Source organism: Galeopterus variegatus, unplaced genomic scaffold, assembly GCF_000696425.1.
Source record: "Galeopterus variegatus unplaced genomic scaffold, G_variegatus-3.0.2 Scaffold908, whole genome shotgun sequence".
NCBI lineage: Eukaryota > Metazoa > Chordata > Mammalia > Dermoptera > Cynocephalidae > Galeopterus > Galeopterus variegatus.
This window is the reverse complement of record NW_007727019.1, coordinates 432,630-441,947: the sequence shown is the minus strand read 5'-3', so window position 1 is coordinate 441,947 and position 9,318 is coordinate 432,630.

Genomic DNA, 9,318 nt, shown 5'->3' with positions numbered 1-9,318 from the left:
CCAATACAATTCCCAATTCACAGGGGTGGTGAGAAGTGAGAAGTGTGTAAGTACTTAGCCCAGACCCTGACATAATAAATCTCTAAGACAGCTTCTCAGAGGTGGACAATGAAGAATAAATACCAAAGATGAAACCAGAAATGAGTCACTCACATACCTGAGAGCTACAGTCAGAGGGCATGCTTCTAAATTACTTTAAATTCTATTCCAAGAGCTAAACCTCTACCACACTCACCCCTGCATCCCCAAACACAAACATTTAATGTATCCTCAGGATGCTTCTAAACTCTGGAGTAGGAATCAGACGACCAGTTTACTGGCTGAGAGACACAACTTGTCTACGACTTCATTTCCTCCCTTCATTAATTAATTTACTCTTAGTTAATTGCCACCTTTGTAAGTGGCCTTATAGCATTCCCATAGATGCCCAAAGTACCATAGTACTGTCCAACAGGACCTTCTGTAAAGGCAGAAATGGTTTTTCTTCTGTCCAGTACAGTAGCCACAGGCCACATGTGGCTATTAAGCACTTGAAATGTAGCTAATATGAATTAGGAGTTGAACTTTTAATTTAAGGTACTTTTAATTTTAATTTAAATATCCACATATGGCTAGTGGCTGCCCTAATGGATAGTGCAGCAGTAGGCTGTGCCTCCTCCATACCTTGCCAGTGCCTTGAATCAAGCATGGGCCCCTTGGAGGGCCCTCCATACATGTGCCTGATGAACTGGCTAAGTGATCCCAGTTTGCACAGAGTCATGAATAGACCTGCTCAGTGAAGGTGAGCTGCCTGCGCCCTCGCAGCTGTGTGGTACGGTGGAGAAACAGAATTGTCCCTTGCTCCGTGCTCTGCGGCAATGGGTTGCTGCATTATCCAGGTCACAGTCTGTCCTTGCGTGGCTTTGCGTGTGTGCATGTGAATTGCTCATACAAATGAGAATGGCCCTGGAAGGGTGAAAGGAGCCGCCCACTTCTCGTGCTCCTGGCCCCTGGTCCTGCCTTCCTAGTAGATGGCCATGGCCACCGTCCTGTGTCCTACTCCCTTGTGGCACCTGCTGAGATGATACAGACTTAAAAGAGGAGGGAAAAGCCTACTCTCAGAGCTGAGATACTGAATGCACTCTCCCTGACAGCCAAGAGAAGCACCCCCTCTGTCACTGTGTTCAGCATCACCACCGCTGACACTGTCGCAGGAGTAACAATAAGCCCTTTCTTCCCTGAGCGCCGAACCTTTCCATGGGCGCACTTCACCCCTCCTTGCAGGAAAGGCCATAGCTGATGGCTTGGTCCTCCGTTGGATGCGATGCCCCTCTCCCTTCCCACCCTACTGTCATCAAGATGATCAAAGCTCTGCCACCTCTAAATCGAACCCAGAAGGTATAGATTTGGGGGTTGTCTTTCACCTGGGGTGGGAGGAGCATATTCATAAAATCCCCTGCTTCTGAACTGAGCCATGAAGCTCAATTTGCTGATAAAATCTCTTCCTCTTCTCAGGTATTTATTACGGTCCTTGCACCACCTACAGGCTGCTGTCTTAAATTCAGACTCAGTTCCAGCAACCAACCTGTCTCTCTCGTCAAACAAAAGACCTCAGAAAACCTGTCTTTGCTGAGTAGACTCCATTTTGCCTCTAACATCTTAAAGTTGGCTTTATGTGGTCCCAGACACTCCTCTCATGGAGTCCTCAGCCACCAGAAAGTTCTTCCAACACTTTCTAGCCTCTGTCAATGGAAAAGAACTTTTTGGGTTGTCTTCAGACTTAAGAAAGATATTTGAGAGAGATGGGCCGAGACTTCCCGTTTCTGTTCCACCCTTTGCGGGCTCTCCCAGTGCCATGAGATGCTCGCGGCCGTCTGATCGAAGCTTCCATCTGGGTTCTCTGTGCGGGGCTCCTTTGCCCAGGACCAAAGACCCAGGTCACCTGATCCTCCCTCCCACACAACAGGGATTAGGAGCCATCCCCCAGAATGAAAATATTTTAGGGGAATCAATGCCAAATATTTTATTGTTGGTGTTGTTTGTTCTGTTTGATTGTAGTAAAATATACATAACATAAAATTTACCATCTTGGCTATCTTTAAGTGTAGAGTTCAATGGCATTTATTACATTTACAGTGCTATGCAACTGTCACCGCTACCTATTTCCAGAACTTTTTCACCATTTCAAACAAAAACCCCATACCCACTAAACAATAAGTCCCCATTCCTTCCTCCCTCCAGTCCCCAGAAACCTCTACTCTATTTTCAGGATATGTCTCTATGACTTTGCCTCTTCTAGGTACCTCAAATAAATTGAATCATACAATTTTTGTCCTTGTATGTCTGACTTAGGCAAATATTTTTAGTTGTGGTCGGTTTACTTGGGCAACATAGGCCTGGCTTTCTTTTCTGTTTTCTCTGGAGTGGAAATGGGAAAGAATCAGCAAAATGAACTTCAGAGTTGCCCATGCCTCACCGCCAGCCCGGGTCATGCCCTCCGGCTGGGTGTAGCTGTGCAAACTGCTGCGGTATTGTGGACAGGAGGAGCCAAGCTCAAATCTCTCAAAACAGACAAGGAAGAGCCCATTGTTCGGGGGCTTAGGCGAATCAGGCCTTGGCTGGTGTTTCCTGGCTCAGTTTTAAAGCAATCCAGAAAAGGCTGTCACTGTGAAATGTGACAATAGGGGCTGCCACTGCAGAGCTTTGGGTAACTAGAGGATCTGACCCTGGAGGTTTGAGGCCGGACAGATAGGAGGTAGTTCTGAATGTCTGGACATGTTGGTGTGCTGATTTCTGGGTTTGTGTGTCTGGGTATACCCGGAGGAGTCTAGAAGAGTGGTGTCTACACTTCTTTCTTTCCTGCATTTGACGAAGAACTGATTGTATACTTTATAGTCATTTTCTTATTGCACTAACAGAATGGACCCTCTTGTATTAATGGCTATTGCTATGTGTATAGGTTTCATTTATTTTTATATTATGCAACTGTGCTTCCGAAAATGCCACTTCCCAGGGAGAACAGGATTGGAGCACTGGAGTGAGTCTTTGTAACAGTAACATCTAACATTTATATAGCGTTTAATGGTTTATGAAGCACTTTTCACAAACACGATCTCATTTCTCATCCCTGAGAACATAGGAAGTAGGAGCATTTATAAGTGACACCAGCAAGGGATGTATCATTTATTGGTTTCAAGAAAACGGTGGTCATGTCAGGTCTGCACGTGGTATTCAAACCCAAGATATCTCCTTGGCTCAAAAGATGGACTCCGTAGGAGATTCCTCCAGGAACAAGAAAACTATATGTCAGAGGAAAGCGTGTCTGATTGGGAATTATAAGAAATTTGTGATGTGCAGGACACAGACTCCTAAAGCTGACCTCTAGGCCAAGATTTCTTAGTCAATAAGAGGAAAACATTGAGATAACTAATACTCACTTATTTCTTTGCAGGACTTCTCCGAGCCTTTAGTATGCTGACGTGCATTTTGCCTCCCCAGAGTGGGGCTAGAGTATACAGTGTTACTCACACATATTTGATAATGGAATAGTGTTTGAGACTAATGTCTCTTAGGACATACTTTGGGAAGTACAGACTTAAAAAGAGTGGGTCCCTGGACCTGGGAAAAACCAGGACCACCAAAAGGTGGAACCAAAGAGCTTTCCAGAGAGGTAAAGAAGGCTGAAGATCTAAGCAGAAAGGTCTGAAGCCCAGAAAGGGAGAACAGAAATGATAAGGGTTTATCGGTGGCATGGGAAGGGGCAAGTGTGAAAGCAGAAAGTCCCGCTGCAGAGCAGTCAGGACCATTTGAGTGTGGTCATGGCAGCATCTGCCCTTCCATCCCCACCAGTTTGGCAGCAATGGGGCCAGGGAAGGCCCACATCCCCCCAAGTTCATAGGGCATCTCTCAAACTGGTCAGACCCCATCACCCGGGAATGCAAGGACACCTTAAATCATTTAGTCCTATGGGAATCACACTTAAAAGGAGCCATCAACACAGTTTGAAAACCCCTCAATCACACTTTTGGATGACGTGTTTATTTGTATGGGGTTTAACTGTTATCATGTGTAAGCATAAAGGTTGTCGCAATTTTGCTTTCCAAGCCCCTTAAATCAGAATCATAGTAACAGCTGCCACTTTGGGCTGCCTTTCATGTGCCAAACACTGCACTAAGCACTCTACTTCTGTGTCTTCACCTGACTCTCACAACAAGGCTTTGGGAGAGTTTTGATTACTTTTTTCATTTTACAGGGTTTGCTGTTCTGTGCAGATGAAGCCAGTGCTAACAGATATACCATGCCATATTTCAAATTGTGTTTCCTGGTCTTAATTTCTAATTGTCTTTCCCATCAATGAATAATTTTCTCCATTAATCCCTGTTTCCCTTCCACACCCCATTCCCCAGGGGCGCATATTCCCTGCCTGACTCAATTCAGACATCCCAGTGACCTTTTCCACACCCACCTAGCCTCTCCCTTTCTAGATCTAACAATTAATACCATAACCACAGATCTGGGCCCTGTATTCTTTTCAGCACCATTCAAAATAGTATTAGGAATGTTTTATAACAATAACTGCTTGGGGAGAAGCATGGTTTGGTGTAAAAAACACTGACCTAATAGAAAAATTAGGGGTTGACTCTACCCTTTGCAAGCTGCACGGTTGTAAAGGGAGAACCAGTAGGTGATATCTTCCTCAACACGGGCCTGAGACCCCCTGACTTGGCAGTAATGACATTTCCATTTTATAGGAAGCAGATGGGATTTTAATGGACTGTGACTACTGTCTATTTTCTTTAAGCGACATACTTCAAGATCTATGCGCCTCTTCCAGGCAATAGGATGCATAGCCACAAAAAGGTAGGTAAAATTTGCAAAGTCCTACCTCAACCCTTTCCTTTAGAAATTATGCTGCTTCACTCCCGCCACCTCCTCCCCCACCCCCCAATAAGAAAAGGAGACATGGATCCTACTGTTTTCTAGATGAAGTAAGACAGTCTTGATTGGATAGCACCACAAAGCCACCTTTTGCCCTGAACAAAACAATAAAATGGAGCATTTCTGGATACAATAAACATTGGGATACTCCTGGGGAAAGAAGAAGGGGTAGAGTTTGGACAGGGCAATGAAGGACTCTTGGGTGGCTGGCAGAGTTCTATCTTCCAACATAGATATTCATTAAAAGAGTTTTCACCTTATTTAGTAATCCATGAAACTATACATTTGTTTTATGCTATTTTCTGTTACATTTAACATTACAGGTTAAAAGCGGGGAGGTCATATCTCCCTGTTGGGAATGTCTCCTACTCATGTTCATCTGTAGATTCTGTCCGTCATACCATAACCACAGATCCGGGCCCTGTATTCTTTTCAGCACCATTCAAAATAGTATTAGGAATGTTTTATAACAATAACTGCTTGGGGAGAAGCATGGTTTGGTGTAAAAAACACTGACCTAATAGAAAAATTAGGGGTTGACTCTACCCTTTGCAAGCTGCACGGTTGTAAAGGGAGAACCAGTAGGTGATATCTTCCTCAACACAACTGCTTGGGGAGAAGCATGGTTTGGTGTAAAAAACACTGACCTAATAGAAAAATTAGGGGGTGACTCTACCCTTTGCAAGCTGCACGGTTGTAAAGGGAGAACCAGTAGGTGATATCTTCCTCAACACGGGCCTGAGACCCCCTGACTTGGCAGTAATGACATTTCCATTTTATAGGAAGCAGATGGGATTTTAATGGACTGTGACTACTGTCTATTTTCTTTAAGCGACATACTTCAAGATCTATGCGCCTCTTCCAGGCAATAGGATGCATAGCCACAAAAAGGTAGGTAAAATTTGCAAAGTCCTACCTCAACCCTTTCCTTTAGAAATTATGCTGCTTCACTCCCGCCACCTCCTCCCCCACCCCCCAATAAGAAAAGGAGACATGGATCCTACTGTTTTCTAGATGAAGTAAGACAGTCTTGATTGGATAGCACCACAAAGCCACCTTTTGCCCTGAACAAAACAATAAAATGGAGCATTTCTGGATACAATAAACATTGGGATACTCCTGGGGAAAGAAAAAGGGGTAGAGTTTGGACAGGGCAATGAAGGACTCTTGGGTGGCTGGCAGAGTTCTATCTTCCAACATAGATATTCATTAAAAGAGTTTTCACCTTATTTAGTAATCCATGAAACTATACATTTGTTTTATGCTATTTTCTGTTACATTTAACATTACAGGTTAAAAGCGGGGAGGTCATATCTCCCTGTTGGGAATGTCTCCTACTCATGTTCATCTGTAGATTCTGTCCGTCATACCATAACCACAGATCCGGGCCCTGTATTCTTTGCAGTACCATTCAAAATAGTATTAGGAATGTTTTATACCAACGACTGTCAAGGAAGCAACGTCAACTCCAGAAAATGGAAGAGTCCCATTTCTGCAGATGTAGATGTGACAATAATATTTACTCACTTTTCCTGAATACCTACTCCAGCTAGGCATAGTTGAAAAGTATTTTCCGTGTGTGTGGTGCATTTGTTTCTAATCTTTAAAGCAACCCCATGAAACAAGTACTTTCATTAAGCCCATTTTACAGATGAGGAAACTGGGGCATGGAGAGGTAGAATAACTTGCAGTTAGTAAGTGCCCAAGTCAGATTTCAAATGCAGGCAGTCTGGATTTTGCTTACAATCCATTTGATTTGGGCACGGGGAGAGACATGCACACAACTGTCCTGGTGTACCCAGCACTTCGGGGTTTCCTGAGACATGGGGCTTTCAGTGCAAAAACTGGGAAAGTCTCAGGCAAACTGAAACAGCTGGTCTCCCTAGATGGGCTCCTCTCTGCATCTCTCAAATGCAGGGACAATATCCCCCAGAGCAAAACTCGGGTGACATGATGCACCTGTGAGCACAAACCCCATTAGAGGGCACACCGAGAAACAAGGAGACCTGACAGCTCAGAGCCTGGCTAGAGCAAGGGCCTGACTAGGATTGAGTCAACTACTTAATACAGAAGGCTGAATTAATCCTGACACTTAGGGAAAAAAAATAGATGGTAGCATAGAAATGGTCTGAATGAGAACAGAATTTACATCTCTTTATATTGGGCCATAAATCCCTCTTGGACTTCCCATCACTCTAGACCATGTTTAATTCTGTCAGTCACTCTGAGACAGCACCAGGGTCTTAGCAGACAAGGATTTGTGCACACTGCTATAATCCCTTGCTGTGGAACAGGGCTCAGGGCATCCACAAATGTCACACACGCCTCTGCAGCTGACTCGGAGCTGTTAATAGTGTTCAGCTTGTTGGTGGAGGGGATATGATTCAGCAGAGGCCACATGCCACCAGAGGTGTGTAATAAATAAGAGAGGCAAACGTGGAATTGCAGAGCCACAGAGGTGGAAGAGACATGGGGGAGACATTCAGCCAGGAGCCTGCAGGGAGGGGTTTGGTGCTGCAGTCAGTAGAGGGTGTGGGTGAGGGAGTAAAGACACTAAACATGACCTCAAATGACTACATTTCATTCATATTCCTCACTATATTTCCTTCAATATTCCTTCAGTAAATGTACATTAAGCCCCTGCCAAGTGTTTATTCCAGGCAGTCCCTGGTGCTCCATGGCTCATACATGCATCACTCCAGTCTCTGCCTCCATCTTCACAAGGCCTTCTCTCTGTGTCTCTGCCTTCACGTGGCCTTCTTCTTATAAGGACACCAGTCACAACAGATTAGGAATCCAATCTAGTGTGACCTCATCTTAATTAATTACATCTGCAACGACCCAGTTTTCAAATAAAGTTACATTCTGAAGTACTGAAGGGTGGGATTTCGACATATCTCTTTGGAGGGGACACATCTCAACCCATAACAGTGACCTCAGGTGAGTGTTTTAGTTTTGTCATCTGCAAAATGGGGATAATGATAGTGCCAACCTCTGAGGATCAGTGAGTTAACAGTAAATACATAAAACACTCAAAACAGTGCCTTGAAAGTAGTAATTACCACTTAAGAATTTGCCATTATTCTATTTTCGTATGCTGGTTAGGAACCACTGTATTGATTTCACACCCCTCATTTTAAAGAACATGGCTCCAAATGTACCTGACCCATTGCTGGAGCAATAGAATTCCACCATGTTGTCCAGGCCTTTGTGACTGGCCCCTGCTGACCACACAGCCTCCTCTGTCGCAGGCTGCCTTCCCAGGGTGAACTTCTTTCAGTTTCCTCAGTCTGTCGTAATCACTCATGCTCCCAGGGCTCCACTTTTACTCCCATTTTACTCCTAGCCCTAATCATCTGGAAAACACTTACTTTACCCTTTAGGTCCCAATCTAACAGCACCTCCTCCAGTTAGTTTTCCCTGACCTCCAGTTATGGGGTACTGCCCTACAGTTCTCCCTGCATAGCCCTTAGACACTGTATTGTTAATGCCAGTTTGCTTGTCTATAACCTCCCATACCACAAGCTCCCCAGGAATGGCATCTGACTCACTAACCAATATATACCCAGCACCAACTGCAGTGCCTGGAAAATACTTTTGGTTGCCTACCTAACAGCCTAAGAGAACCCTGATATTTTTTCTAGTATCAACAACTCCGGAAGTCTAATGGACATCTTAGGGTGAATCACGGTCAGTCTGTTCCAATCACGGAAACACATTCACCCTCCCAGGCACTGATTTAGAGATGGGCAACGTAACCCCCTTCTGGTCAAGGTGACAAGAGGGTAGGTCTGCTGGGATGATTTCTGAGAAATAGTTCTAGGAAAATTCTAAAGACTTGCAGGGAGGAAAGAGCCACATCTGTCTCTAGGTGAATGGAATGCCAGCCGTCCTACAGAGAGGACGAGAACAATCAGAGAGGCACAAGGACAAATGTCAACCAGCTGAGGATGGGGATGATTTCTGAGAAATAGTTCTAGGAAAATTCTAAAGACTTGCAGGGAGGAAAGAGCCACGTCTGTCTCTAGGTGAATGGAATGCCAGCCGTCCTACAGAGAGGACGAGAACAATCAGAGAGGCACAAGGACAAATGTCAAGCAGCTGAGGATGTCAGAGTCAAAGTATAGAAAGAACCCAAGTCTTTGACGATTTTGCTAAGACTCTTTATTAACCAGCCCTGGAACTGCCCTACCGCTGGACTTCTTGTGAGAAGATAATACCTTTTTCATTATATTAACTGTGTGATGATAATATCGTTACCTATACAATGGAGTGATAATATCTCGCTGTAAAGATAATATTGTTTTCCTTACTATTTATTCAAGAAAAGTTTTCTGTCACTTGCAGGTGAACATAATCTGATACAGGCACTTAGGAAATATTTTTGAATGAATGAGTGTT